Source organism: Callospermophilus lateralis, chromosome 10 (genome assembly GCF_048772815.1).
Source record: "Callospermophilus lateralis isolate mCalLat2 chromosome 10, mCalLat2.hap1, whole genome shotgun sequence".
Taxonomy (NCBI): domain Eukaryota; kingdom Metazoa; phylum Chordata; class Mammalia; order Rodentia; family Sciuridae; genus Callospermophilus; species Callospermophilus lateralis.
Genome location: NC_135314.1, coordinates 89,854,599 through 89,881,666, shown reverse-complemented (window position 1 = coordinate 89,881,666; position 27,068 = coordinate 89,854,599). Strand labels below are relative to the sequence as shown.

At 33.0% G+C, this 27,068-nt stretch overlaps 1 protein-coding gene and 1 pseudogene across 1 annotated transcript in view; one reads left to right on the top strand and one right to left on the bottom strand.

Annotated features, from left to right (window-relative positions):
- Naaladl2 (N-acetylated alpha-linked acidic dipeptidase like 2) overlaps nt 1-27,068 on the top strand; it is a 645,091-nt gene that overhangs the window by 369,065 nt on the left and 248,958 nt on the right. The window lies entirely within an intron of this gene.
- Nucleotides 12,427-12,758, bottom strand: LOC143408887 (prothymosin alpha pseudogene; annotated as a pseudogene).

Sequence of the window (27,068 nt, the reverse complement as noted above, 5' to 3'; positions counted from 1 at the left end):
TGTCTTTTCTATAAATTGCTATAAATGCTTAGAACCTGTTAAGTTACATCATAGATCATGAAAAAGATATCAGAGTGCTAGAAATTATCTAACAAAATGGTGAGAGATAAAATTCCTGCATCAAATGAGAAGACCTATCCTCTTTAAGATTTCAGACTTGAAAAATTCTGCTTTGAGCCTCCCAATGCTAAGGAAATTTCACCAGAGATTTACATTCAAATAACCTATATTCAAACAATGTGAACTTTTTACACCAAAATTACCAACACTTATGGTAAGAAGTTGGTTGGTGTGCTTTCTGTTAGAATAATATATTTTTTATGTTGCTTTGCTTTTCTCATAGGGTTTTAGTTATTATATTTTTCACCACATTTTAAATCTTTCTTTTAAAAGGAGACTTACGTACTCACAAAAGTCTCTCTCTGTCTCTCTCTCTCTCTCTCTCTCTCTCTCTCTCACACACACACACACACACACACACACACACACATATACACACATATAGCATCAAAATGAAAAATTTAATCTAAAATGTGATGCCAGGGTAATTTCAGAGTCATATTATTCTCATTTTGTTATGTGAATTTGATAAATGAAAAATAAAAAAAAACAAATGAACATTTATCTTCAGAGCTGAATGATTAGTCAAGGTAATGTTGGGAGAAGTTATCAATGATCCCATTTTATTATAGTTTTATTTTTGTAGAGAAAAATTATGACATAATGTATTTGAAAACATTTTAATTAGTCTCAATGTATGTAAATAACTCAATTTGCTATAGATAATGTAATAAAATTAAAAATAACAAAACTCAGCCTAATGATGGAGAAAATATTTTCCTATGCTTTTAGAAGTAAAGCCTTAATTAGCTAGAATTTGGAGAAATTAGGTGTTCTGGTAAATTTGTTTTCTAAATAATGTAAGGTAAACAGAAAAAAATTAGTATGTACTGATTTTTTTTATTAGAGAGCTCCTAAAATAAGTATTCAATCTTTTTTAGTATGTATAATTTACTGAAAATAATTTAATTTTATGGTTATTGTAGGTCATTCCAGAAAATTACATGTTCCTTTTCTAAACTCATTTTATTGGAAACTCTTTCATGGTATTCATCACAATCTGCTTTATAATGCATGTACTATTTCTTCTACCCATTTATGAATGTCTCAAGCTTAGGGACAATGTATTTTTCTTCACTTGGCCCCATAATAAAAAACATAATACCTCATATGTAATACATGCTCAATAAACCTCAAATTGAATCATTACAAATTACATTAGGACTGTAAAATAGTGTATTCAGAAATTGCTTCTTCTGTATGAACAGAACATGTCATAAATAACTATGGCTTATTACAGGCACTGCTAATCAAAATCTGATATTTGATCTGCTTCATTAGGTCATGGAAAAACAATAAGTCCTCACAATTTTTTTAAAAAATCATGGGTGATACTCAGGAGCATACAAAAATTTATTCTAATCTGTGATCACATATTACTTAAGAAGAAAGTGACGGCTTTTATTTGTTACTTACTTATATTAAACAATAAATGCTTTGAATATATGCTAGGAACTGAATCAAAATAAAAGAAAACTTTACCATCTAAACTACCATTAAAATTTTGGTATTCGAATTTCCAGATTATTTATTAACATATCTATATACCTTCACATTTATATCTTTCTATACATATCTTTCTATACATATACTCTTACATAATCATTTGGAATGTGTGACCATTTTTTATCTATTTAATCCAATCCTAGTAGTGTATATTTTAATTTTCCAAATTTCATTTTCATAAACATTCTCATTAAATCACTGTGTATATTATACCTACATCTACCTGCAGAATAAATTTCCCACAAGTGGGATCTTTAAAGATATGCAGTTATTAAAAAATTTTGATAGATGTTATTCTCCTGAATTAAAAACACAATTTACCTCTTTGCCAATAAAATATGCATGTATACATTTCATGAAATGTTTGATCAAATTGAATAGCATCTGATTTTATTGATGGTCAGAAGTATCTTCTTGTTTTTTGTTTTTTTATTAGTAATTAATTAGCTTTTAAAATTTTTATTATGTTTCATTTGTACTTATTTATTAGCTGCTCTATTATTTTTCTGTTTGTGTGTTTCCTTCTGTATTTATATCATTAAAATCATTAAAATTTTCTTTTTTATATGTTATTTTTCTCTGCTTGAGGGCTACATCTTAAATTTTTATATTGTTGACTTTTTAAATTTTTCCCATTCTAAGAGTCTAACTTTAGAATTATGTTTCTCATAGCCTGACATTTTAAAATGTGTCCCAATATGTACTTCTGTATTATGATTTTATTTATGTGACATTTGTTTTGCTATCAGTATTGTTTTCCACATTGCCATGATACTGATTAGCTGCAGACAAGGAACTATAAACTTATTGCTACATAAAGATTAATTTTTTTTTTAGTTATACATGACAATAGAATATATTTTGACATATAATACAAATATGGATTACAACTTTACATTCTTCTGGTTGTACATGATATGGAATAAGATCAGTTGTGTATTCATATATGAACATAGGAAAGTAATGTCAAAATCCTTCTACTATCTTTTCTATTTCCATTCCCCCTCCCTTCCCTTCATTTCCTTTTATCTAATCCAAAGTACTTCTATTTTTCCCTACCCCCCATTTATTTTACAATTGATTTCTAATTTTATTACATTATGATCTAGTAGAATTCAAAGTATTATCTATTTTTTCGTATTTTCTAAGAGTTGTTTTGTGGCCTAAGACATGCTTTATTTTAGAGAAGAATTTGTGTGCTGCTGAGAAGAAAGTGTATTCCGTCATTGATGGGATTAAATACTCTATATATGTCTGTTAACTCTAATAAGATATTAATTATGTTATTTAGTTCTATAGTTTCTTTGTTTAGTTCTTGTTTGGAGGATCTATCTAGTGGTAAGATAGGTTTTGTCAAAATCACACAGTATTATCATGTTGTGGTCTATTTGATTCTTGAAATTAAAAAGGGTTTGCTCCATTGTTTGGTGCACAAATATTTATGATTTTTATGTCTTGTTGATGTATAATTCCTCAAAGAAGTATGAAATGTTCTTCTTTGTCCCTTCTGATTAACTTTGGTTTGAAGTCCACTTTATCTGATTTGAGTACAGAAACCCCTGCCTTACGAAGTTCATGTGAGTGATCTGTTATTTCCCATCCTTTCACTTTCACTCTGTGGATGTTTTTGCCTATGAGGTGAGTCTCTTGGAGACAGCATATTGTTGGGTCTTATTTTTTAATCCAATCTGCAAGTTTATGTATTTTCTTTGAGAGTTCAAGCCATTTATGTCCAAAGTTGTTATTGAGATATGAGTTTTATTACAAGCCATTTTGATTTATTTCTGTTTTTTTTATTTGAATTAGTTTCTCCTTTGATTAATTATTCTTCTAGTGTAGTTTCTCCCTTGACTGATTTTAACTTTTAATTTTCATTTCTTCTTTAAAAATTATTTTGTTAAGTATATGCTATAGGGCAAGTATTCTAGTTGTAAATTCTTTTAACTTTTATTTATTATAAGAGTTTTTAAAATTTCATCATCAACTCTAAAGCTTAATTTTGCTGCATATAATATTCTTGGTGGCATGCATTTTCTTTTAGACCTTGCTATATATTATTCCAAGATCTCCTAGCTTTGAGGTTCTGGGTTGAGAAATCAGGTGAGATCTAGATGGATTTTACTCTAAATGTCATCTGACATTTTCTCTGGTAGCCTTTAAGATTCTATCCTTATTCTGTATGTTAGGCATTTTCATAATAATGTGCCTTGTTGTTGGTCTGTTTTAATTTTGTATATTTGTGGTCCTGTAAGCCTCCCATATTTGATATTTAATGATATTTTTTAGGTTTGGGAAATTTTCTGATATTATTTTATTGAAAAGATTGTGTATTCCTCAGGTTTGTACCTCTGCATGTTCATCTATCCTTATGAATTTGAAGTTTGGTCTTTTTATGTTATCCATATTTATTGCAAGTTCTGTTCATGGTGTTTTAACATCTTTTCTCATTGGTGAATTTTATTTTTAGGATTATATATTTTGTCTTCATTGTCTGAAACTATCTTCCAAGTGATTTAATTTGTTGGTCATGCTTTCCATTGAATTTTTTATTTGGTTTAATGATTCCTTCATTTCAAGGATTTTTGGCTTGATTTCTTTTCAGAATCTCTATCTCTTTGTTTAAGTGATCTTTCACTTCCTGTATTTTTCTTTTGATTTTACTCCTTTCATCATCCTTTACATCTCAGATCAGTTTAGCTATTTACATTTTAAACTCTTTCTCTGACATTTCTTCCACTGTGGCATCAATGGATTCTGGTTTTTGAGTGTCTTGGTTTGTTTGGGGCAGTTTGTTACCTTGTTTTTTCATATTGTTTGTGTGTTTAGCCATCTAACAGTATAGATCCAAGGCAATACAGATTCTACCCTGTAGACCTATAGTGTCTTTGAGCTTTCCATTACCTCACCATTAAGGGAGAGACAAAAAATAACAGCAACCAGTGCAAACAATATATAGCATTAAACCAAATTACTTCTCCTGAGATGTCTACAATTTCGTTGCAGCAAATAGAAATGACATGTTCAGTTATTGCCTACAATAAAAATAGTATGTTTGCAGAAAGATTTACAATTTTAAATGGTGACAAACAGAGAACAGAAGTGGTATAAAATGTAATGATTATAAGGAAGGAAGAGAAGAGATAGAAGTAAAAAAATAAAGGAAGTGTGAAAGAGGGAAAAAGACAGGTTGGCTTTTAGCAGGAGCAAAGAGAGAAAGAAAGTTAAGGGAAGCAGGTAAGTGAGAAAAAATATTTATATAAAGTTAAAATTTTTTAATTAAAAATAGAAAGAATAAAGTAAAAATTAAAAAAATATATGAAGCAAAACTGAAATATGCTAATCAAACATTCTAGTCCTCAATAAACTGATCCATGAAAAATAATTGGTTTCCAAAATGGTAAAGGTGAGGAAAAAATCTCAATGAAAAGGTAAAGAATTGTTTAAATTGGAGATCAAAAGATTCTCAACTTCCCTTCTCAGCAGTGTTTTGTCTGGATTATGATGCTTGCTTCACCCACAGGGTGGGGTTGCTAGGGTGAGAGGTTTAATCCTAGAGGCTGAACTGCCAGAGGTGGGGTTTAGGCCTAGGTAGGCTCTGGGCTCTTCAATGAATGCCTATTGATTTAGAGACTTTTAGTCAGTGTAGCACCCCCAGGGCCCAGCAATTTTTGGTCCATACAGGAGAATGTACCCCTGGGATCTCCTTTAGGTTCTACTCATGTGGTGTAGGAGTCATTTTTTAGTCCACTATGTCATCTGTGGACTGCAGGTTTAGTCTCCTGGTCTTGGGTTGAATCTCTAAATCCAATCTCATGCACTTTCAAATTCCCCACCAGGCACATCTCACCCAGTGAAAGCAGCTGGATTGGAGGGGGAGGGGGAAAAACCAGGTGAGTTTCCACCATCAGTTGTCCCTTGTGTAAAGCTCTCTCCACATTTGATTTTCTCCTGGTCACTTAGGCACACTGGGTTTGCTAGGCCTGTGTTTCAGGCCAGCCTCTGGTTTGCCAGCAATTGGCTCCCTCAGCTTCCAGCCCCTCCCTTGTGACAGCAAAGTGGTTCCTTCCTCTGTCATCTGCATGCCACAGTGAGAGATGTTCCACCCCCCACCCCCCATATAAGGATATTGTGCAGCGTACCTTTCAGTTTAGAAGGGCAGTGTCTTTGATCTTAAACTCTTCGCACCCAGACATGTGTCAGTACTCCTAAATATGTGGGTACCTTTAATTGCTTTTTCCTATGACCCCATTCATGGAGTGACCATTATTGCTTGTGCCTTTGCTGCTGCTGCTGTGGTGCTGGTCATTTCTTTCATATTTTATTATATCCAATCTCCTGAGTCCCCAATCTGTTTTGAGTGTCCACTATTAAATTCCAGTAAAGTCCCCCCTGTTGTTTGGTCATTCACCTACCTTGCTGAAAATCTGCTTATCTGCCTCTCTTGGTTTCACACCACAAAGCAGCCAAGGTAGTGAACTTTTTATTCCACCATTTGAAATCCCTCCCCACAAAGATTATTGTAGGCAAAAATGTCTTGCCTGGTGAGCTGTGGTACCCTGTAATGGTGTGCATGTGGTCAACTGAGGCCACAGAAAGTCTTGTACTCTCAATACCTACAATCTAGTCTCCCACTGTGGACATACATGGACATTTATGGCAATGATCCAAATATTATTTGTTACATGTGCCAAATATTGATTAGGAATCACCTGTTAAAAAAAGAGATAATCAGAATTATTTGTAAATGATAATAAGGTGTAGTTCAGTGATAATATGCATGATAAGCTTGTACAAAATCCTGTTTCCCTGGCATGGTGGTGCATGCCTGTAATCCCAGTGACATGGAAGGCTAAGGCAGGAGGATCATAAATTCAAAGCCAGCCTCATTTTTACATAATGCCCTATTAGTAACTGTAAAAATGTGGATGTGTAACCGATGTGATTCTGCAATCTGTATTTGGGGTAAAAATGGGAGTTCATAATTCACTTGAATCTAATGTATGAAATATGATATGTCAAGAGATTTGTAATATTTTGAACAACCAATTAAAAAAATTGTAAAAAAAAAAAAAAAAAAAAGCCAGCCTCAGCAAAAGCAAGGCACTAAGCAACTTGGTGAGTCCCTTTATCTAATTAAAATACAAAATAGGGCTTGATATGTGGCTCAGTGGTCAAGTTCCCCTGAGTTCAATCCCCAGTACCAAAAATACAAAACAAAGCAAAAAAAAAAAAAAAAAATTAGCACAAAGGGAGGGAGAGAGAAAAGGAAGAATAATTTTGTATATCAATATTCAATCAAAAGCTTCAGAAATGATGTCTTTTGTCATGAGCAATGTATGTAGAATGGTTATTATGAAAGGTTATAGTGGACTTCTGAATAAAGTTATATAACAGTTACAAAAATACATTGAGTATCAGAATCAAATAACTTGTTTAATGCAGGCAGTATAATATAAATTTCTCAAAAGGATTTCCAGGGTAAAATATTCTTTTTTGAGTACTGAGATAAAAAAAAAACTGCCTCTTAATGTGGAATAAAATTGTTTATCTCTTACAGTTGAACTCTACATCAAAAGTTTTCCCTTCCACGAATCCTTTAGTTCAGCATGATTGGTCTCAATTGCCATTCATTCTTTAGTGTATGGAGTAGTCAATCAAGCAGCCCTGAAAAGTACTAAAATGAAATCCTTGAAGTTGAAATTGTAGCTTTGAGAGATGGGATACTTTTTGTCTGCATTCCCACTTTTTATCATTATCTTCAAAGTATCTTACAAAGAAAAAAGACATTAAGACACATGGAGTATGAAATACTAATCACGTATGATGGAAAATACCATTCAAAGGGAAAGATAAAATCCACATAAAGGATGATGATTGTGAGTGTCTGATAGTATGCCAACATACTAGTGCCTTTGGCAGAGAAAGAGTAGCCTGAGGAAATCATGTTTACCCATTTGTCCATAATAAATCCAAGCATTAAAATAACATTCACATAAATGTGAACATAAATATAAATTGCAACAGCACATGCATGAATATGTACACATATTTCTACGCAGATGTAAATTACATGTATCCATCCATACTTAAACATCTATATAGACGTAAAACATACATGTTACATGGCTGTATAAAATATTATCTCACTACTAGTGATGCCTTTATAAATAATTACTGCACAGTAATGAAAACAACAATACCTTTTATTTTCACAATTAAACATCATTTTTTTCATTTACCTGACTGGTATCCAGAACACATGTATGTTTCTTTTATTGGAAACATACTCAAGCTCTTCTTACCATTAAATATGTTGTGATGTGCTATTGTTTACATGGAAAATAAGTTCATGATATACTTTAATGTGAAAATACATGGTTCATTACAGATGTTATATTTATGAGTATGTTAAGATATATATATATATATATATATATATATACACATATATAAATGCAGGTATACAATTTAATATGTTTATATTCAAGAAATATTTATATGTATATACTCATATAAATGTTAATAACTAAATAATGAATAACTTAGGTGATATCTATGGGGTTGTAGCCTTTATGCTGATTTAATTCTTATTTGCACTTTCCCTATCTTCTTGATTAATATATTAAGCATATACATTAGCTAATCAGAAAAAAATAAACCTATTTCCATTTTAGAAAAGAGAAGAAAGATTGACTTTGTCTACCAAATTCATATCTGTATTGTTTGGGTTCAGCTCTCTTAAAAACAAGACTGAAGTTGTCAGAACTCTTATAAAATAGGGATCATCTAATACTCTCAAAATTTTTTTTTAACTGTGGGAAATTCTAAGTATTCATCAGTGGACTGACTATATTAACTATTTACTGCTCACGATCATACACACTCATTTTCCACATTACATCAGTTCACCATAAAGCATCACAGGGCCCACTATGTTTTATTTATTGACCTGATCTGTATTATTTGATTTGGTGTATTATCTAGATTGAAGATTAAATTCTTTCAAAATTCAAAAGACATTCCTTCATTATTTTTTAGATTCCCATATTGCTAATTAGAATACAGTGTAATTCTGGATGCTTCTGTTAAAAAGAAACTTCTTTTCCTTTGGCAGCATTGTAGCATGGTTATTCTTGCTGTTCTGAAGTTAAAGGTCCCTTCCTGAGGACACTTCTGCACATAGTGGGTGAGACACTCTGTGTGTCCTTCATAGGTGGTGAATTTCCTTAGAATTTTTTTCTATTTTTCCATTTTATATTTGTTTTGTTCTTTTATATAAAATTCCTCATTACTGGCTGTGAGAGACCAAGACTGTCTCTCATATTGTTTTCTTCAAATTTCTCATCTCTCTGCCTTTCTTGACAAAAAAAAAAAAAAAAACGATTTAATTTAAAAACAATTTCTTGGAGAAAACCTCTCTTCCTCCAAAAGGATTTCTTCCTCCTTTCTCAAGGCTGTATCTTTCTCAAAGCTGACTCTCTCATCCTCCCTTTTTCCCTCTTTTTTTAAAATCTTTTTTATCAGACAAAGTTGTACTTTCTCTTTCTCTTACCTTTTTGATTCTTTCTTCTTGTACATACATTGCCTTTATAACAATTTATTTTCTAAACTTAGTTTATGTTGGTATTTCTTTGTCATGTTGGAGTTTTTCCCCATAGTTCTGATAATTTTTATTATCTGTTAAAACTTTAGAAAAGTTCATCCCCCCTACACAGTGCCTGGCATGTAATGAAGACCAAGCCATTCCATTGTGTCTCATTCGTTCAGTTTTCTACGTAAAAATGGGTGCTTCTACATGAAAGAGGGTCCACAAATAGAAGGGACATTGACTTTTCCATATATAGTCTTGCAACAAATTCCCATTTCCCAAGTCATGCCTCATTCCCTTGATGTGTTCTCTGGGGACCTTCAAGTCCTGAGCTTATGTGAATTTCTGTTTGGCAAATTGAATCTGCTTGTGCCCTCTGCACAAATTTCATTGTTATTTCCTTTTCTAACTAAATCATTCTCCACTCAATTTCTCACTTTCTAGCTCTTCTATTTGCATCTCTCTTTCTCTTTGTGTATTTGAGAGTCTTGGATAGTTTTTATTATTTTTATCTAGATTGAAGATTGCAGGAAGGAGAAGAGATTCACAAATGTGTTTAACCTGCCTCATTTTTTCAGAAAATAGTTTTATGGCTATCCAATCACCAATTTGTCACCTGTTGAACAAATGAATAACTAGTCCTAGATTTCACACTTTTCCATTATATGTTTTGTTTATGTCTCAACTTCTTTAAATGATTTTAATTTATCCCTCTATTTTTTTCAAAAAAACATCAATTATAATGTTCAACACCAATTTTTGCCTTTAAAAATGAGTGCCATGGTTATTGATATAATACGAGTAAATAATAGGTAAATTTGAAAAATAAGGGTGAGTTTCTAATTGTAATGAGAACAAATGGCTGATAATGAGTTGTATATCAAAATGATTAATCTAAATTCTTGAGATCAGCACTGTATTTTTTTCTCTAGATTAATTTTGTAGAAATAGCCATCCTATAAAAAGTAGAAGTAAGTTTTTGCAATGCGTGTGCCATTTAGGTAAGTGTTGCAAGCCTTAGTACTGGATCAGGATCAGGCAGCCTGAGTACAAATCATCACTAAGTTTGAGTTTGTCCCTGTACAAATTGGGGAAACAGAGTTTTGTTTTGTTATCAAATACAATATTGTAAATACTTGGAAAGCACTGGTAGGGTACCTCTCACAAAGAAAGTAATAAATTAATATTGTTGGGCATGAAATATTTAGAAAGATGAGAGAAAGTCTTTTAGTTTCCAAATAACTGATTGATTATTATTCCTTCCCTAGTATTTATTTGAGAATGATGCTTGAATAATCTAAGATAGATTGCCCTAAACTGGTTCTCTATCCTAGTTGGCACCACTTATAGTAGTTCTGTACCTACTCTTTCTTATAACTAAAAATATTTAATAGTTTTGGAATTCTTTATTTATCATGTCCCAATCGATTTTCTAAATGCCAGAGACTAGAAATAATAAGAATACGAAAATAAAGATATTCCTTCTTATTTCAAATCTGTTGGAATTATGATGACCAACATGGGGTGAAGAGCATGATAAAGAACAGGTGTGGAAGAAACATTGGTATATATTATTGACCTTATTTCCTTCAGGCCATGTCAGGACCTGAGATAAGGTCTCTAATGTTTGGATCTCTCCTTTTCAGAAGAGAAAAAATGGAATGAGTATTCAATGATTTGGGATAAATTTGAGACTATTGTTATTAATTTGTTATATAACTTTATGGGTAAATTTTCTGGCATTCAGTTTCTTAACCTTTAACATGAGAAATCCTTTGAGATAATAGTTTCAAAGAATATTTTCTGATCACATATTTTATTTTACATCACATTGCTCATAAATGACCTGGTAGGACCATCTGTGCTTTCTTTCTTTAGTCCTAATCCAAATAATTTTCAAAAACTCTTACTTCAAGTTCTATGAACCAATTATTGGTGACTCTAAATATACTATCTTATGTATAATAACACATTTTTAAGTCATCTGAACATTCACATTATAGAAATCAAGAAATTAAAATCACCATTTTTTACGTAAATACTTTGTCAATCATAAAAGTTAGTTTGTAGTTAAAATAGATGTTATTTAAAAAGGAAGAAAACTATCCTGCTACTTTTTCTTCATATTTAAATTTTATAAAAGTTGTGATTTGAGGGAAAAAATGGATTCCATGAACATTATGATATATAATGTGAAAAGTTTCTTATAAATTCTTAAGATTCAACAAATCCAAAGGATTGACTACCAAATACCAAAGTAAAATTTTATTTTTAAGTTTAATTTCATTATATTGAAGTTTAGTTCATCCAGATTTTCAGGATTGGAAAAAAAATTTTTAAGAGTAAAGCTGTGTGGGCTGGGGTTGTAGCTCAGTGGTAGAGCAATTGCTTTTCATGCATGGATCACTGGGTTTGAAGCTCAGCACCACATAAGTAAATAAAATAACGATATTGTGTCCCTCTACAAATAAAAATTTATTCATTTATTTATTTATTCATTTATTTATTAGAACAACTCAGCAAAATAAAATTCCGGTTTATTGTTTCACACATACATCAAACAGGCCAAAAAAATAAACAGCAACTTCATAGACAAAAAGGGGGGGGGGGAAGAAATAAATCTTTATATCTTTGGCCTTTTTAACCATCTCATACAAACCAACTATTTAGAGCACAGTAAAAGTACATAAACAAAAAAGTTATTGGAATGCTTGGAATAAGATTGTTTTTTTGTGTGTGTTGTTTTTGCTTTTTTTTTTTTTTTTAACAAGTTATTTTTTTTTCCTTTGAGATTATAATGAACATGATCAATCCACAAGTAAAGTCAGAAGTAGAATGGAGAACGCTCCAAAGGCTGGTTTGGTCATACCAGATCATTAAAAATGGCTGACCTCTAACAATATGTAGAAAAATATAAAATGTAAATAAAAAATACAAACAAATTGTCCTTTTTTAAAGTACTTTTAAGAAAAAAAAGCAGGGCCTTGGAAGGTTTGGTTCTTTTTCCCTCCCCTGTTGCAAATTCACGTTGTGGTTTTGGTTGGTGGTGAAGAGCGCGTGTCATCTGCAGGTGGCACTGCCCTTGGTTGGGGGCGGGGCAGGCCGGCCTCTCTACTCCAAGGTGACCACATTCGGATTCTGAGAGGGGAAGTGGAGAGTGAATAGGTCACGGTGGCCTTTTATTTTTCGTTTAACTTTTCCTTTTTTGCTGTTTAGTCATCCTCATCGGTCTTTTGCTTCTTGGTATCAACATCATCATCCTCGTGATCTTCAGCTGCCCGTTTGCCCGTAGCTGCCTCAGCCTCCTCATCTTCATCTCCATCCTCTTCCTCACCATCACCTTCCTCCTCATCCTCCTCTTCCTCACCACTCTCTTCCTCTTCTTCATCTACCTCATTGTCAGCCTCCTGTTTCCATTTTCCTCATTAACATTCCCATTAGCAAGGGCATCTCTTCCATTCTCTGCCCCCTCCACAACTTCCTTCATCTCCTTTAAGTCCTTGGTGGTGACTTCAGAGCTAGTGTCCACGGCCTCCTCTGACATGGTGGGGCACGCTGGTGGTTAAAAAGGAAACTAGAGGGACTCTGGAGATAAAGCTCCCAGAGTCTGCAGCAGCGGTGGTGGAGGTGCCCAGTGGAGGTGGTTGCAGCAAGTGGGGAGCTGGACCTAGAAACAATGCAAGGATGGTTTTCAGAGCAGCCAGTGGGGAAAAAATAAAAATTTAAAAAAGAGTAGAGCTGTGATCTGAGAAACTTGAGAGCTTTGAATAATAAATTCACTTTCACTTATTTGAAAATTCTGTGGATATTATGGTGAATTCACAAAACTGGATTTCTATTGATTGCTATTAATTGAAATGAATTAGAGAGCTCATAGTAAATGAATCATTTCTAAAAATGAAATTTTTGAGGTAGACAATTAGACATCATTTTAAGTTCATTTTATTATGACTAGCTTAGCCTATTTTTAATGGCAAAAATTTTAGTTCTGAAACTGAGACTGTAAACATCAGAGCTTCATCCTCCTTCTAAAAAGTTGATTTAGAAATTCCAAATAGCAATGCAAAGAAATGCACTATTTTACATTCTTCACTTTTCTGAATTATCTTTCAATTTTATTAAGAACCTGAAGTTTTTTCTTCTCACTAAATAATGTCTGTGTATCTCAATTTATATACATACCTATTTTATTAGGTGGGAAACAACACTGTATTTATTTTAACTTATCTGTTGTATAAAACTTACATGTGGTTTTGCTATATATAATTTTCTAATATTTAATGTTTAATAATATAGAGTCTTAAATATATCTCAGGCTAATTTAATACAAATGTTTTTCTTAATCTCCTTAGATTTACTGGGGGCTGTTTTCTTAAGAAAAATACCAAAGAAAATTTCCTTAAATCATTCTAAATTAACTGCTAATACATTTACCTGGACTCACTGTTAATGAGCTTTTCTATCAATCTTTTTTCATTGTATGGAAATGAATTAAAGTCAATTTCAAAATATCCTTGAATTTTTATGATGATAATTATGAAACTTTACTCAATCATATGTGAAAACATTAAGAATCTTAGGAATAATATTTTTAAGTGAAAATTCTAAATTTATACTGTAATAAAACCCAAGAAGAAAGGTTAAGATTGAGATGCAATTTAGAAAAAAAAAATTCCTTTTCTTTGTAAATGTTAACAGGTCTAAGATATAGAAATACAAATAAATAAATATGAGTTTTCAGTGACTTCCCCTGTGCCATCCGTATCATATGAAATAAAGTGAAGCACCATCCTTAAAGTGACACTTTATAAAGAAGTGAGGAAACCTTTATTGTGATGTTCCTGGTTTATTTTGCAGCATTTCCTTCTTAGAAACCATCTAAATCTGCCTGGTCTCAGCCTCTGTTGTGTACATGTAGGACTTTCTTCTAAGAGAACCTGAGTGGGATGCTGTTGCCTTGCATGTCTGGAAAATGAGAAGCACCTTGCACTTACTAGGAGAGAATCAGTTTTGATTGTGAGCTTCATTATTTATTTTAATTTTTTTTAGTTGTACATGAACACAATACCTTTATTTTATTTATTTATTTATTTATTTTTATGTGGTGCTGAGGATCAAACACAGTGCCTTACACCTGCAAGGCAAGTCCTCTACCACTCAGCTACAATCCTTGCCCAGCTCCATTAATTTTTATTCTACTGCTTTGACAAGTCACTTAGTCACATGAAAGCCTATTTTCTCATCAAAAAGATGTTTTCTAATATCTCCATGTTATGTTTATTCTGAAGATTTGACTGACCAGAACAGAGTAGGCTTTCAAATATTTAATTTTCTTTTCCTTTGTCTTAGAAACTAAAGATCATCAATGAAAGCTACTATATGTTTAATTTGATCACTTTCTGTTTTAGGGCATTTGGCAAATTCCCTTTCAAGAACTTCAGTTCCATTTCTTAAATTATGCTCTTAGTCACTGACATTCCTAATGTTTGTAATGAAATGCCATGAAATACCACGTGCTTTTCTAGTATCATTTAATCTGCCCCCATCAGGTCACTCTTAGTCCCCCTCTTATGAACTTTATGTATAAGAATTCTAAAAGCCTTTCTATTTTTTCTTCTGAATATATGATACAGAAAGATAGTTACTGCATTAAAAAATTATTTAGGCAATGAAAATATTCTGGAACTAGATAGTGGTGATGGCTGCACAACATTGTGAATGTACCAAATACCAAAGATTTTTACATTTTAAAATGACTCAAATGACAGAATTTTGTTACATAAATTTTATCATAATAAAACCAAAATCAGCCTGTTAAAACAGGCTTTATTGTCTGAACAATATACCTGGCACATAGTTAGATACTCAATAAGTGGGATTATTACATAATCTTCTGTCCAATCTAGAATGTCTTCTGATACAAATGTTTGACTATATAGGATACAAGAATCTGACATATGAAATGGAATTTTCTAGACGCAATGAGATGTACATACATCCCACCTGAATATACCTAAAAATTTACCCTTTTTTACTGACATTATAGTGGATAAAGTATATTTTTTAAAATTCCTCTCTGTCAGGAAATCATACATTCAAATGATTAGAAACCAAACAATATGAAAAACTTTGTTGAGAAATTTTGTCCTTGCTTTGTCTTTTCTTCCTACTTACACAGGTAAATCCCTTTATTGGTACTTTCTGTGTTCTTCCATTTTTTTTAAATGGAAATGAATTTAGATGTATATTATTATTCTCTGATTAAAAAGTCCTATGTATCTTACTTTTTTCAGTTGTCAATAAACTTTGGAGAAATTTCTATGTCAACACTGAAATAAATTCTTCGTTCTTTCTTTCTGCTATATTGTATTTAACTATATAGTCTTCTATTGATCAAATGTTAAAAGACATTTCAATTTTTTGCTTTTATGAACAGTGCCACAAGGAATACTCTGTAATTGCACAGTTTCATTCAAGGAGAGGTAGGATACATTTTTTAGGATTAGAATTTGCAGGTTAACTTAATTTTGATAGACATGGCCTAATCTTTCCAGGGAAACTGTGCCAGTTTGCACACCTGAGTAATGTCTGAGCATAAACCAACAATATTTTGATAGGGAGGCAAATGATAATGCCTTTTCCAAGAAATATTTATGAATGGAAAGGAAAGGTTATTTAGAGTACATTTTGACATTTTACAACCTTGCTTGTGAATAATTTAGGGTACTGCTATAATAAGAACTTTATTTTACCTAGATTTATAAATGAAAAAAATGAACTAAAAGATTGTTTTTATATATATGGAGTAATGTTGGAATTCATTTGTAGTTTAGTGTTGTATGTAAACTTCAGGGTACATCTTATGTTAGACTCATGTGGACATTCATATATGATTTTTTATTTCCATATCTACATGATTATTAAGAATAGATATACAGACGGATTATTTTTTTCTTTAACATAATGAATGAAGTTGTTTTTTCTTCATCTTTAGATCTTGAGACAAATTTATAAAGAGACAATTTTTCACTAATAAAATAAAACGAAATATTTTTTATTATCATGGGGGTAGCTGATTGTCCCAAAGATTATATGTTGAAATCCTAATCCATTGTACCTCAGAATGTGATAGTATTCGGAGAGAGGGTTCTCAAAGAGGTAAATAAGTAAAACAAGTGTGTGTTTGACAAAAAACTAATATAGTTGATAGTTGTAGTAAAGAGCACCTCAGAGGGTTCTAGTCATATTCTTTCATTGCCTATTTTACTCAAGAACTTCCTTTTTAAAAAAATTTCTTTTCAAAAGTGATTATATAACCTTTGTTTATTTGCCTAAAATATGTAATAATTTTCTTATTTCCAAATCTTTTTTCAATATATAGAGAAAACTTTAGTTATACAGTATTTTTTCATTCTTCATTTATAAAGCAATTATAGATTAAAACTACATATTACAGCTATGATTCATTATTGGAAAACCCACACTTCAGTCTGTGATAGATCCATAAGCATTGAAGGAGCAGTATGCAATAACAAGAATATTTTCCACTAGTACATTACCAAATTTTCAATTTGATTACCATTTTCTAATTATCAGCATTAATTGTATTAACAACTACTAAATCTCATATAGCCAATGGGATTCACCAAGTATTTGAACTTTGATTATAAACTCAAGTAGTGAAAGTCTTTAACAATTCTAACATAGGAGAGTCTCTTAGTGCTTTTATGACTGTATCAACTAAAGACGTAAAATACAATCATGGCTGTGTATGGTGGTATGTGACTATATTCCCATTTACTAAGAAGATTAAGGCAGAAGGATCACAAGTTTGAGTCTAGCCAGAGCAACATAGTAGGAACCCATCTCAAAAAACTTTAAGTCAGGGCTGGGATATAGATGTAGAGTGCCTCTAGGTTCAATCCCAGTACCACACAAATAAATCAATATATATAAATATAAATATACATAATATATAAATTCTGTAATTAGCCATACATATATACACACACTCATAGTTATACACACACACACACACACACACACACACAAATATATATATATATATATATATATATATATATATATATATATATATATATATAATTCATATTCTTCTTTTAAAACTGGGTATAATATGCCAAATCTATTAATTCATTTTTTAATTTTATTTTTTTCAGACAGTGTCTCACTATGTTACCCAAGCTAGTCATGAGCTCCTGGTTTATGTGATCCTACAGCTTCAGACTCCCAAGTAATTGGGACTTGTACACATGTAACAAATGCTCTGCTAAATCTGTGAATTTAAATTTATTTCTGGGTTGTGTTATTATTCCTATTTTTATCTTATTTCTTAATTCTTATTTACCTGCTTATTTTTTTGCACCTAACTAGAGATAAGTTTATAGCCTTAGAATTGTGGGATTGATGTGACAGGCACATGACTCAAAACTTAATATGAACTTTATGTGGACATTTCAAGATGCTTTTTTTTTTTTTTTGGTCCATGTAAGGGCCCATTTATAATTAAATATGTGTGTTTCATCAGTTACTGCCCCAGTATTGCCTCTTAGATATCAGCTATGTTCTGATTATGATACTAGTACCTCAAAGTAATTTGATTTTCTTACATTTTGTATTAAGCCTTCTATATCTTTTCTTCACTATAAACAGTCAAAGCCAAATTTTTAGCTCCTGGGTAAAGTCTGAATGAAATCTGATCAGGTTTAGTTAAACCTAAAACCTTTGGCCTATTTGGTTCTCTAATAGAGAATTTGGTTCTCTACTATTGTGACATTTATTCTTCATACTCCAATTAGAGAATCGTTAGTGACATATCCTTTATTCATACTAGTAATAAATCTCATTATGTATACATGACAGTTATAGTAACTAAAAAATGAATACTAAATGTCTACCTCCTGCAAGTCCCAGTGTTAAGTGCCATGGAACACTGCAAAGAGAATCCTTCTTCCATCACCTGTAATAATTTAACCTTTAGAGAGAAAATAATGCACATACATAAATCAATCTTATGCAAGGATGAAAATACAGGTACATTAGAGAAATCTAGATAACTCAGGGTTGTTTTTTTTTCATTTGCTTTTGTTTTTGCAGGGGGGTAGATTGTTTTGGTTTGAAGAGTCTAAGATGATCTCTTTAAAGCAGCATTTGAGTAAGGTATTGAAGTATGAAGATTATTTCATATTTAAAGTGGAAAGAAGTATTCTCTAGAACAAATATGTATGGTATGCTTGAAGGCACAAAAGTAGAGACATGGGTGTTGGCATTCTTGGGGAGCAGGAGGTTTGTTTGCTTGGAGAGAAAGGAGAAGCCAAGTCATTCATTTATTCATTCACTCATTCATTCAGTAAATGGGTGTTTCCCATGCATTGGAATTTTTTAGGCACAAAGACTACCAAAAAACAAGATAAAACATTCCCTTCCTTGAAGAATTTTATTTTCTTTAACACATACATATTTACTATGCTTTATGAATATTGATTACTTTAATACCCATAATGACATCATGAGGTGAGTGTTATTATCTTCATGGAACCAATGAAGAACATTATACATACAGATATTAAGAAATTTGCTCAATTCACATGGCTAAGAAGTGGTAGATCCTTAATTTAAACTCCAGAATCTGGTTCCAGGGGTTGTGCTCTTAAGCACTTTGTTCTGCCACAAGAAATAGTGGCTTGAGAGATAAATCTTTATAGATAAATACAGACACAGTGTGAGTGGCCTTGAATGACAAGCAAACAAATTTGACAAAATCAAAACTGTAATCTAGAAAGAGAGTTCTGGCAACCGTAAATAAGATTGATTAGAAAATGAAGTTGTACAAGTGGGTGGCTATTGCTTTACTCTGGGTGACAGGTGATGAAGTTCTGAGTTAGGTGGTAGCTGTGATAATACACAGAAGATGATTTCACAAGGGTGGAATCAACAGGAATTGGATCAGAGAACAGTCAAATATAAGAAGCAGGGCCTCAGTCAGGATTCTGTAGATTACAAGTGACAGGAAGCCAACTCTAACTTGCTTAAACAAAAATGAACATTTATTGGTTCATATATTTGAAGCAAGACAATCTGTCTCTTACTCTTTCTCAGGACAGCTTCTTTCTTACTGACTTCCTTTGCAGGCAGGCTGTGTATATGTGGTTGTGAAGCAGGCTCCTGGATCCTCCAGAATTACATTATCCTAGAGTATGGAAAATCTCCATCCAAATGGAGCATCTTTTCTATATGCTTCAGATAAAATAAGCAGAGTGTGATTCTCAGTGGCTCACTTTAGGTCATATGTTCACACTTAGACCAGGAGATTGGGTGCATCTGTTTGACTGTGGAACTGGAAAGAATAGTTTCCCAGAAGGAGGAGCTCCAACACAGATGACAAATAGGTAATCACCTCACACAAGTTTTGAGCCTTAGCAATCGAGAATCTGAAAATGCTTTTTCTCTGAGACATGCAGATGAGGTAATGGGCAATAGCAAGTTTGAGAATAAAAATTAATAATCTTTCAGAGACATGGCCAGTTTGAACATTTGGGTAGAAATGACTACTGAAGAGTTCAAAATTGTAAAATAAGTTTTAGAGAAAGGAGAATGCTAAATATAAAATATTAGAAATCAAGTGGGTATACAGCTGTTTGCTAAAACTGTGAACTATAGTGAATTTAAGAAAAATGATAGTCATAGATATTAAGAGTTTCAAAGTCAAGTATACTATGAAAACTAAAAGATAAGTATTCCAAGAAGACAAGTTAGTCACTAAGATTAAAAGCCACACAGAAATTGAGAAAGGGCTGATCAAAGACATTTGGACTAGAGAGACAGCAAATCAGTGATGACCTTCATAAGAACAACTTCAAGTAAAATAAAAGCACCATTGTGATGAATAAAAAGTAAACAAATGGGAATGGGAATTCAGACCCTAAATTTCTAGTTAGTGTACTAAATAGCCAGCTATTACGGTCATGATGGGTAAATTTAGGTTTCAACTTGACAAGGCCACACCAGATATGTGTTTGAATGTCTTTCTGGGCACATCAGCGAAGGTGTTTTAGATGAATCTGTGATCTCAGTAACACAGACTGCCCTCTAAGCCATGTGTGGCCCTCATCCCATCAGTAGAAGGCCTGAATAGAATATAAGGTCTTACCATGCCAGAAGGGGAAGTAAATGACTCTTGTCTGACTGCTTTGACCTGGGACATGGATCTTTTCTAGCTTTAATATAGACTCTTCTTTGTTCTCTAGCCTGCCATCTCATCAGCTCTCTTGGTCTTGAGGCCTTTGGTTTTGGACCACAGTGACACAGAGGCAGGCCCCTCTGGGTCTCCAGGATGCTGTCTGCAGATCTTAGAACTTCACAGCCTCCATAATAGTATGAGTCAGTTCCTTCTGATGAATAAACCCTTGTGTACATGTACATGCTATTGATTTTACTTCTCTGGACAACCCTGACGTATCAGGATATGTCTGATCTTTCAGTGTGCCTCACAGTTATATTTGAAGGCACATAGGTTCAAACTAGAGAGAAATTTCATTTTAGGATGGGATGAGTTGTACCTGAAATATCACTCATATATGATTTGGATAATATTTAGATGACATTTTGGATTCAATTTTAGAGTTGATGCTGAAATGAATTAAGAACTTGGGGACTAAGGGGTGAAATGGATGCATTTTGCATATGATAATGACATGAAATTTTGGGAATCTTGGGGTGAATTGCTATCGACTGAATAGGATTCTTTCAAAATTAATGCTGAAGTCCAAACCTCCAGGAGACAGAGTCCTTAGGGAGGAATTAGAATGAAATAAGGTCATGAGAGTGAGGCCCTCCTCTGATAAGATCATGAGTTTATAAGAAGAGGAAGACCTCTCCTTCTTTTTCTCTCCCCTCCCACCATGTGAAGGTACGTGAGATGACTGCTATCTACAAGCCGAAAAGAAAGTCTAACCACCTGGATTTCCAGCTTCCCAAATTCAAAAAGTAAATTTTTGTTGTTCTGATTATCCAGTTCATAGTATTTTGTTGTGGTAGTTCAATGTGATCAAGAGTTTAAATATAGCCAAGAAAACTAAAAACTTACAAAGGTATTTCTGATTATGTTCAAAATGGAGGTAATAATAGTAATATCTGCCTTTTAGACTTGGGATAATGTTTAAAAAATACTTGACATGCTCTAAGGAAATGCTAGCTTTAAGTATATTGATGACACAGTGAGTAGGAAGGATGTGGTAGCAGCAAAAGTCTTGGCTTATTACAGGGATGTTTGCAGTGAAGGAAAGTAAAGAGACACATAGGGAAGATTCAAGATGGCTATATATTCCCTAATATTTCTCCTACTTAGAGATGGATCCCAGTGGCTTCTGCATTTTGTATTCCACAATGTTTACCCTGGAGAAAACCAGGCACCATGTGAAAAATTCAATTATACTGATATAACCATCTATGTGAAAACCCTAGCTGGCCAAGGAGAAGTCAAATGAAGAGATGTCACATCAGACATGTATGAAGATGGCATCTTATAATTAGAGCCCCAACCCCATTTAGAAAAACAAATACAAACAAAAAACTACATGAGAGACCCTGAGTGAAAATTCATCCTTAGAACCCAATCAACCTCATAGAATAATAAGAGGAAAGAGTTAAAGAGTAATTATTTTAACCTAATATGGTTTGTTTTATGACAAAAAGTATAGATGTTTCTTATGGGTATGATGATGTCCAGGAATTATGTTGTTGCCTTTTTTGTTGTTGTTGTTGTTGTATTTTCATTGGATTTATTTAGAAAGTAGACTTCAAATTTAAGTAGACTGAAGATTTGTGTTTGGAAAAAGAGAGAAACTGAACTTATAGGAAAGATTTCACAAAATGAATGTATCAAGGGCCTAGAAAACATAATAGAAAATGTATTTGGGGAGTGGAATGTGTTTTGGCAAGCACGATGAATACCTCTTCCTCTCTTAGATGAGGAGTGAATGGGAAGAGGAAGAGCAAAGTTGGAAACATAGAGTAAAAACTATGAAAGGGGTCTATGTAAGATTAAAAATAAAATCCCATTTATTTAGACTGAACTCCTAAAGACTTGCATTATTGGGTTTTCTGAAGCTTTAAGGTTTCCCTAAGTATACTTCCTCCACCTTCTAGATTCTGGTGATTAAAGTCACTCCAAGAAATCAGAGGACTTGAAAATTCAAGGCTTTAACAGGCCTCAGCAGGCTTTAAGTCATTTACTACCACACTTCCTTTTGACCCAGGAATTCTGACTGCAGCTATCATTACTTTCTTCTTTTACCTCAGGGTGCTGAAATTATGAGCTGTAGCACTTAAAGAGTCCTTTAACACAGATATTTCATTGCTTTTTTGCTCAGGTGAAATGGGAAAAGTCATACATATGATTTTAGCATAGTGGTGCTTTGGCAGATCTGCCAATTTATCTTTTGCAGTACGGGCCATGTAAACACTTCTAACTTTAATGCACTTCCCATGCGTCATCCTTGAATGTTCAGTGTTATTGGTGCAGAAGTAATTTCCGAAGGTCATCTTATAATAGATGAAAACTTGAAGATTCATGCAGTTTATGTTCCTTTTAGATAGCATTGTACAACATTGAGGAGCTATCAACTTTCATTCTCTAAATGTTCAATCTTATAATTTTGGAGATAAAAATATTTTATCAGTCTTTCAGGAGCATATTCTCTGGCTGTGAAAAAATCATATTCAAATATGGGTTAAAAAATGTAAAGTCTTCTATTACTATTCCTTAACAGATTTTAATTCATCTCAGTCACATTTCACTGGACTTAAAATATTGAGAGAGAGAGAGAGAGAGAGAGAGAGAGAGAGAGGAATTCTTCTATGAATATACAGTTATAGGAAAGAAACATTTTAAAATATAATTCTCACTTTTATAGACTATATAAAGTAGAAATGGTTGGATGTAATGTCTTGGGTTGCTTAAATATAATTCACATTTATAAGTTAAAGTGTAACTATCATGCATTAATATTTTGTTATAAAAATGCTTCTATACTTTGCTATTCATATATTGGGACAAGTATTATAAGGTGCCCCTGATACCTTTTAACCCCACTTGCTGTGTTCATAGCTTCTCTGGTCCACTCCCTCTGCTTTTGGAGGACGGGCATGCAGTGAAATGTATCAGTCAACTGCCATGATTAGTCTAGCAGTTATGACAGTATGTATAGATCTGTAGACTTTCTTCTCCTCTATCTGTACTCATCCTTTCACCATTAGATCTATTCTATTTGCCTTTAAAGAGACATTATTTTTGCCTGTCTTTAAAAAATACCCAAGATAATTTAATGCTGAGAAGTGAGACTATCTGTCATTGACACTGCTACCATGAATCCAGGGCTGATTTTACTGCAGTTATAATTTTGGGAAATTGTTATTCTGATGGCTGGCACCCATTAGAAACTCAATAAATGTTTGATGTATGCACAAATACACACACACACACAAAAAAAAAAAAACAACCAAACAAACCAACAAAACAAAAAGAAAATGTCAAACAAACCTTTCTCTCACTGCTGCCTCTCTTTGTAGATACTGCCTTATCATCTCTTCTCCTCCAGACACCTAGAAAGAAGTTTATATTTTACTCAGTGGGTCCATTTCTAGGTCTTTAATCCTCTTTTCCTTCCATAGTAATTTGTACTTTTGCTACTGCATGGAAAGTGCTTCTGCATTGGAGAAAGTCAGCAGGGACTTTTTGGCTTCCACAAATGTCAATCTATTAACATCTTGGTTCCCACATCCAGGTGTGTCTTCTCAGCTCAAAACCATACAGGCTGATCTAAATCAGTCTTATCTTTGGGGTTATAGGCATTATTAACAACATCTCTACTACGTACCTCACCAGTCTCTTGCCATAATCATATTTATGTCTTAAATGCCCTGCCCCTGTCCACACTTTTAGATGCTCAAAAGCACATTATTCATCCTCAGATCCTTCCTTTTGTTTTCCTCCACACTATACCTATGAGATCTAATTAGCTCCTATGCTGTCAGCAACAGTCTACACCTGGAGGGCACATGAACCTCTCTCCTTAGTGCCTATTTACAGACTTGAATATTTTCATATACCTCATTTCCTGTTGAATTAATGGCTAACTCTCCTCTGTCACCCCTCTTTCTTTTAATATACTCTTTCACTTAATGAATCGTCCATTCACTCCACCCAATAGTTAGAAATCTAGGTATTATGCTATTAAATTAAACCTTATTGTTCACATTATACCATTTTTACCATTTTTGACACAAACATAGCAATTTTCATATGGCTTATTAGTAGTTTCCTTTTTCTTTTTTACTCTTGTTTATTCATCCAATCACTAAGATTCATAAATTTTAATTCTGAATGCCTCTAAATTAGTCATCCTTTTTCATTTTCAACTTCCACTGCCTTAGTTCTCATGACTGCTTATCTTGCATTTTGAATGTTTTCTAAATATTGATATTAGATTGTGCTTAAAAACAGACCTGTGAGCAGAGCCCCTGTGATTTACCTGTTTCCATTGTGTAATATTTATTTTTAATTTGACATCTATGACCTAGTTCTAAATAACTACCACAGTTTCAGTATTAGACATCCCAAGGTCTCTCACCAGACCTGGTCCTGTTCTTCTCTCTATACTGAAACTTGCATGAGAAACTTGATTGCTTAGGAAGAAAATGTGCTTTGCCTTTTAATGCTACAGGTGGGAGTCCAATGTTAATGCCTCCTTTGCTCTTCCCAACATGGAGATATTTATCTCCTTTCACAAATGCTACCTGCTCCATGGGATCTTTCCTGATGTCTTCACTATTCATTCCCCTAATAGTTCCTTTGTTTGATGCATGTTATAAAGAGTTCTATTATAGTATTAGTCATATTGTGTAATTATAAGTCTTTATCTATTTGAATTTCCTGCTATAGTATTAGCTATTTTAGTATCAGAGACAAAGCACTTAAATATTGAATATTTAAATATTAGTTAATTAATAAGTTGTGAATGAGTGAATTGGAACATGTGATTCCTTCTGTGGCTCAGGTTTGTTCATTCCCACGTGCAGGGAGATATCAGTCAGCTTGTCATGACGAGTCTGACAGTGATGACACTGTTGAATTTATCTGAAAATCTTCATATAAGAATATCACCATCTGCTGGTTCTGATGTATCAACTACCTGAAAGTGATTAAAATAATAGTAACTAGCATTTATAATGTGTTTTACAGTTTTCAAAATCTTTTTTAATATATTAATTCACTTTTGTGGCAAATCTGTAAAGCAGGGAGGCAGGAACTTAAAGGATTTGTTTGAGGACATGTAGTCAAAAAGTGATAGAACTATTAAGTCACCAAGGATTACAAGACTATGTAGTGCTAGTTTCACTCTAGATTTATACTGCATGTGTTTAAATCCTAGTTTCTGCGCTTTGTAACGTTTCTTCTACTCCCAAATCAAGACTACAGTGACACCTACTGCAGGGGTGAATGGTAAATGAGCTTAATAATCTACAACACTTAACAGAGTTAATAGAGTTAGTATTCTACAAATATTAGCTACTATATTACAGGTCCTGGGGAAAAGAGGTACTAAAATTGTCTCAGAGATAGAATCTCTTCTTTTCAACAATTTAAGAGCCTAACCTCAAAACAAAACAAAACATGAGTTTGGGCAATATCACCAATGATAATAAAATAGTAAATCTTGTGAACACATAGTTATCACCTCTACATTGATTGTCCTTAGGTAAGCTCAAATCATTATCTAGTCTCATAAAACTCTTGGCAAGAATAAGAGTGGATGTTCAGGGTTGAACAGTGTCATGTCAGAATTCATATATTGAAATTCTAATCCTATCACCTCAGAATATTTGGAGATAATCCCTTTAAAGAGGTGGTTAAGTTAAAATGAGATTGTTAGAGTGGGCTGTAATCCAGTGTGACTAGTGTCTTCATAAGAAGAGAAATTTTGAACATTCAAAGACGTAACAAGGATGTGTACACAAGTAAAAAAAAAAAAAAAGGCCACATGAGGAGACAGCAAGAAGGCAGCCATTGGTAATCCAAGGAGAGAGGACTCAGGAAAAATCAAGTCTGCCAACATGTTGATCTTGGACTCTGACCTCAGTAACTCAGATAAAACAAGTTTCTGTTGATTACACCACCCAAACTATGGTATTTGTTATGGCAGCCCTAGCAACTTGAGACCCTCGCTCATTATCATCCCACAGTTTATAATAAAGTACAAACTAAGGCATGAAGATACATAATGACCTGCTTAAAATCACAGAAATTCTGCCAGAGCCATGGATGTACTAAATTCTACTTCAGGAATAGAGTTTGTACTTTTGCATTATATTAATTCCAATATAGTAGCAAATTGTAAATGTCAGTTTTCCGTGCAGAGTTGGTTCTTGTTATGATCATGTTTTAACCTAAAATATGTTCAGTTTTGTGTGGATTAGCTTCAATCATTGGGCTCCTGTCTACTAATTGGCTTGAGAAAGAATTTGTTCAAGGTTTGGGGAGATTTTCATGAGCAATTAGGCCCTTTGTTAAATGTTAATGATCCTGGATCTAGTCTGAGGTGGCTATACCAGGGTCAGTGATATCACCAACTTAACAGAAAAAATAACTGAACTTTTCATAATTACAATTATTACATTGCATTCATGTACCGTAAAGCTCCATCACTTCCCCTATTTAAGATTTTATGAGGAAAAGCCAATTATTGAAAAATAAAATTCAACCCTACATTTTTAGTACTTTATAGAGAGAAAAATAAAAACTTCAGGTGATAACAAATCTACTTTTCTACAATTA